This window comes from Procambarus clarkii, chromosome 18 (genome assembly GCF_040958095.1).
Source record: "Procambarus clarkii isolate CNS0578487 chromosome 18, FALCON_Pclarkii_2.0, whole genome shotgun sequence".
NCBI classification, from domain to species: Eukaryota; Metazoa; Arthropoda; class Malacostraca; order Decapoda; family Cambaridae; genus Procambarus; species Procambarus clarkii.
The window spans coordinates 24,792,233-24,797,846 of record NC_091167.1 but is presented as its reverse complement, the minus strand read 5'-3'; the positions used below and the strand labels follow the sequence as shown (position 1 = coordinate 24,797,846).

General features: G+C 47.5%; 1 protein-coding gene across 1 annotated transcript in view; it reads left to right on the top strand.

Annotated features, from left to right (window-relative positions):
* The first annotated feature begins 4,817 nt into the window (after positions 1–4,817).
* LOC123754527 (uncharacterized) overlaps positions 4,818–5,614 on the top strand; it is a 286,224-nt gene continuing 285,427 nt past the window's right edge. Inside the window, exon 1 of the mRNA XM_069326370.1 lies at positions 4,818–5,180. The gene's annotated coding sequence lies outside the window, so the exon portion shown is untranslated. The remainder of the gene's footprint in view (positions 5,181–5,614) is intronic.

Genomic DNA, 5,614 nt, shown 5'->3' with positions numbered 1-5,614 from the left:
ACAACCCGTGACTAAGGTCACAACCCGTGACTAAGGACACAACCCGTGACTAAGGACACAACCCGTGACTAAGGTCACAACCCGTGACTAAGGTCACAACCCGTGACTAAGGTCACAACCCGTGACTAAGGTCACAACCCGTGACTAAGGACACAACCCGTGACTAAGGACACAACCCGTGACTAAGGTCACAACCCGTGACTAAGGTCACAACCCGTGACTAAGGTCACAACCCGTGACTAAGGTCACAACCCGTGACTAAGGACACAACCCGTGACTAAGGTCACAACCCGTGACTAAGGTCACAACCCGTGACTAAGGTCACAACCCGTGACTAAGGTCACAACCCGTGACTAAGGACACAACCCGTGACTAAGGACACAACCCGTGACAGACCACTACCATCTGATGTGTCCTGTACGGCTGCCGCAGGCTCCTGCTCTCTCTCTGGTGGTACCAGGGATAAGCCCGCCTCCTAACTTGGCTCTCCCCCGGGTGGTGCTGTTGTTGAAGTTATCGGTATCCTAGGACTAGCATTTTGTTGCGGTGTCGTGTAGTGTTGTTCAGTACATGAGGGAGGGAGAGAGCGAGGCATCTGAGGGTGTTGGTGGAGGCGACGCCCTCCCAGGGAAGCGTCAGGAGGGAGGGGGTCGTGTTGGGGCAACTTGCACCCCGCGAGGATACTCCCACCCTACCCAGGGTGTATATTTACCATTACTTTACTCTACCCAGAATATATTACCAGGGGGCGGGGAGGGTGCCACCACTTCTGGAGGCGTCGTGTGTACAACTGTACCAGGCATAAGACCACCCTCATGCATGAAGACGTATGACGAGTGAGTGAGGAGAGGGCTAGAGGGGGACATGGGCAGTGATGGGTGGGAGGTAGAGGGGACTCAGGAGAGTGCGGCTGGCCTCAGCCTCCTTGCTTGTTCTCTCGTAGCACCTATGATGTGTTTGGGCCCTACTGGGAGTGTTGTGTGTGTGTGTTTGTGGGAACGGGTGTTTTGTGTATGTGTTATTTATAATATATATATATATATATATATATATATATATATATATATATATATATATATATATATATATATATATATATTTATAAACATACGTGCATGTTTGTGTTGGTGCTTGCGTGGGTGAAAAAGAATATATAGAGGGACAAATATTCGATAAATTAGTGGTTTGTGTTGAGTAAGAAGTGTGAGTCGGGTCTGTGGGTGATGTATGTGGCACCAGACTGTGTCTCCCCCTTCCCCTCTCTCCCTCCTCCCTCAACCACTCCCCCCTCTCTCTCTCTCTCTCTCTCTCTCTCTCTCTCTCTCTCTCTCTCTCTCTCTCTCTCTCTCTCTCTCTCTCTCTCTCTCTCTCTCTCTCTCTCTCTCTCTCTCTCTCTCTCTCTCTCTCCTCTCGCCTGAATATTCCACCATGGCTCAGCTTCAGCTCTTGGACCCCGGAATTTGAGCTGTCGGTCGTGTAATGAAATGGCTCCCAAATTTCTCCCCCCCCCCTCCCCATTTGATTTCTATATGATGGACATATGCATATTTATGTATTAGGCTGGATTACTGGTGTAAGGGCTCCTGTTACCGAGCCCTTACACTGGCGGGTGTGTGTGTATGGTGTAAGGGGCCAGTAATAGCACCTTTGGAACTGGTGTCTGGCGCAGCTGGTGCCTCACGTGTTAACCCAGCGGTATACAGACTGACTTTACATAAACACACATGTAAACCTATCACTACGTTTATGCTTAAGCATTCACTAGGGAAATGGAACGAAGTTTCCGAACGTATTTTTCGTGTTCCCCCATTATCAAGGCATGTGGATACCTTCCCTTCATCTGGGCTCCTGGAGACTCGAACCCTGGACCCCATGTGTGTGTGTGTGTGAGGCCGTGCTCTGTCGTCTGAGATATTGAGTAACTTTCCTTATTAGGACTACTCAATAGCTCGGTGCTACTTAGTAGTTTTTGTTCCGAGTAGTTGATCTAAAACAACAACAACAATATAACAGTGTGTGTGTGTGTGTGTGTGTGTGTGTGTGTGTGTGTGTGTGTGTGTGTGTGTGTGTGTGTGTGTGTGTGTGTGTGTGTGTGTGTGGGTGTGTGTGTGTACGTACGCGTCAGTGACTTGAAGCTGATGTATCTGTGTTTGTCAGTTTTTAATTGAGGGTCAGAGAAGGTTGGGTGCTCTAGGGTCAAGGGTCACCAGGGCCTAGTATATGGGACCATCGATCAGGATCGAGGGTCACCAGGACGTAGTGGGGTCAGGGGGTCACCACAGCCTAGGGTCAGGGGTCACCACAGCCTAGGGTCAGGGGTCACCACAGCCTAGGGTCAGGGGTCACCACAGCCTAGGGTCAGGGGTCACCACAGCCTAGGGTCAGGGGTCACCACAGCCTAGGGTCAGGTGTCACCACAGCCTAGGGTCAGGGGTCACCACAGCCTAGGGTCAGGGGTCACCACAGCCTAGGGTCAGGGGTCACCACAGCCTAGGGTCCACCACCGTCCTAGGGACACAGTGACCATGTACACCAACACATTCAAATTCAACAGAGAAGTTTACATTGCTGTTTTTCCCATGTTCTGTCGTTCATGTTTTCCTGAGCTGGACACTCGGTGTATACCAAGCTAGGTACTAAGTATACCAAGCTAGGTGCTAAGTATACCAAGCTAGGTACTGAGTATACCAAGCTTGGTACTAAGTATGCCAAGCTTGGTGCTAAGTATACCAAGCTAGGTGCTAAGTATACCAAGCTAGGTGCTAAGTATACCAGGCTAGGTACTAACTATACCAAGCTAGGTACTGAGTATACCAAGCTAGGTACTAAGTATACCAAGCTAGGTACTAAGTATACCAAGCTAGGTACTAAGTATACCAAGCTAGGTACTAAGTATACCAAGCTAGGTACTAAGTATACCAAGCTAGGTACTAAGTATACCAAGCTAGGTACTAAGTATACCAAACTAAAGCTTATTGTATACCAAGAATTTGACCAAAACATATCCATAATGTACCTTGAATATACCAAAGTATATTATTCCTGGCGCAGCGTGCTTGACCGGGGAGAGTTGTGTTGACCGCGGGTTATTGCCCGGTGACTGCTGATGTTTGACAAGCATTGTATGTGTTGTTGACATGACCCTGGCTACACCAGGGGTGTGTGTGTGTCGTGATCAAGGCGCCTCTGACTGCTGCTGGTCTACCGTGCTGGCCAAATGACTTAAATTTCGTGTTCCATATCGTTGTTGGTTAACTTTAAAAATTATACATATGCAGGCGATGAGTCACAATAACGTGGCTGAAGTATGTTGACCAGACCACACACTAGAGGGTGAAGGGACGACGACGACGTTTCGGTCCGTCCTGGATCATTTTTAAGTCGATTGTGAGTCAATCGACCATTCTTACGTCACAATCGACTTGAGAATGGTCCAGGACGGACCGAAACGTCGTCGTCCCTTCACTTTCTAGTGTGTGTGGTCTGGTCAACTGTTTACATGTTGCCGATGTTCTGCTTGAAGTTATTGATTATGTCTGCTGTCTTTTATAATGAATTGATATATCGTTAACGTGTTATAAATTTAAATAAAATTAATTTCAATTTATTTCACTAGATGAGTATCGTGGGAAATTGGGCCAGACCATTTTCATTAAACAATACACTATATAATTTATTATATCAGCGTTATGCTATAAAATTTTACTTTTTTTTTCTTATTTAAATAATAATGCCAGTTATAAATACGTACAAATTTTATGAATACAGTTTTGGATTTGTATAAATGTAAACATATTAATTAATCAAATTGAATTAATTGAATTAAATTGAATGAAGGTGTTAATATTTTGTATAGGACGTGAGTGAAGGCAGGCTCACACGCGGCCACATTGTGTAAGCAATTCAATTTCTTTCTTTATTATGCACCCTATACCCATCCCGTGGGCGGTGAGCAACTGTAGTTTTTATACTAAATTAGCAAAAAATATTTCTGTGTGAATATTTGAAATATTTATAAATATTGGATAGGCCTATGGACCTAGTTGATATTTTGCAGAATAACTGTAATGGCTGACTCCATACACAGTTCTAAATTATATCATGGACCCCAATAGGCTCAGGAACCTGTACAGCAGTAGATTGACAGTTGAGAGGCGGGGCCAAAGAACCGAAGCTCAACTCCCCTCCCCCCCCAGCAAGCACAACTAGAGGAGTATAATTAGGTGAGCGCACACACATTAAGCTATGTATTTTCAGTAGACGGGTCCGCGCGTTAGTCGGAAATGCTTCCAATTGAGTTTTCGTGTTCGTCTGTGGTAGTTTCTTCAGGTAATTAGGTGGTAATGTATGAGAGGCGAGGAGCAGCGCGGGACGAGCGCCCCCTCACTAGTGTGAGGGAGGAGAGAAAATGGTGAGGAGTGAGGGGAGAGTGAGAGAAAGAGAGGGAAGGGAGGGTGAGCAGCGAGTTAGGGAGAGGAAAGGGAGTGAGAGGGAAGAGAGGAGAGGCAGGGGGAAACAGAGGCAGGAATAGATAGAATAAAAGGTGATCAAGAGAAAAGTTGAGAGATTAGTGGAGACGAAAGCTGAACAAAAAATAAACGATAGAAGTTAAACAAGAGAAGAGAGGCGGTTTGAGTGTTAGTGAGGGAGATGGAAGAGAGAAGTGGAAGGGGGTAGAGACAGAAGAGAGAAATGGGGGGGGGGGAGACGGAAGAGAGAAGTGTGGGGGGAGGGGGAGACGGGGGAGGGGGAAGGAGACGTTGTCCACGTGTGTGTGTGTGCGTGTGAGAGCCGGTGTCATTCGATCCGTGGCCGCGGCGAGGATCGGACGTGTCTGTTCCTCGTGAGTAGTGCTCTCTTGTCTGTGTCCCGCGGCTGTAGCCACCTACCTACCTTTCGTGTCTGTCCGTGGCCACCACCTGCCTTGCGTGTCCGTGGCCACCACCTGCCTTGCGTGTCCGTGGGTGCCTCTCGTTCCAACCGTCCCTAGCCCTCCTATAGCGTCCGTGTGGCTGACCAGGACCCTGGACTTGTTTGCCAACGTACAACTCTGCCGGATGTGTTGTTTACAAACATTTTTGGTGGAGCCAAATGTTAACAATCAAGTTTTATCCAGTGAACGTGTCGTAGAAGTGTCCCAAACTGTAAATATCTGACTTGTCAGCGCGCACCACAGCAAGGTAATTAGCGACTGTTTTTAAGTGTGCTCAACCAACGAGTATATATATACACATGTGTGAGGAGGGAGGGAGGGAGGGTAGGTAAGGAAACGCACATGTAATAGGATAAAGGAAAACCGTATTTTAGAATCGTGTGTAAAACTGTGTCAGTCACACCTGGTTCGTGTCGACTGCCACAGGTGTAGCAGCGAGGTGCAGGTGTGGTTGCATGACCTAGGTCGGGGGCAGATGTGTGCGCGCGGTACAGGTGCTTAACGAAAGGTAAGTGTGTCTGTCTGTCTCTTGACTCTCTCGGCCTCGCTAAGCTCTGAAGGTCACTACCTCTGAACACCTCGTTACTCTTGGAGGAGAGAGTACATCACTGTTCCTGTCTGAGTGTGTTTGCTCAAAACATGATATTACGTCAGAAACCTGTTTGGTTTCGTTGTAGCTGT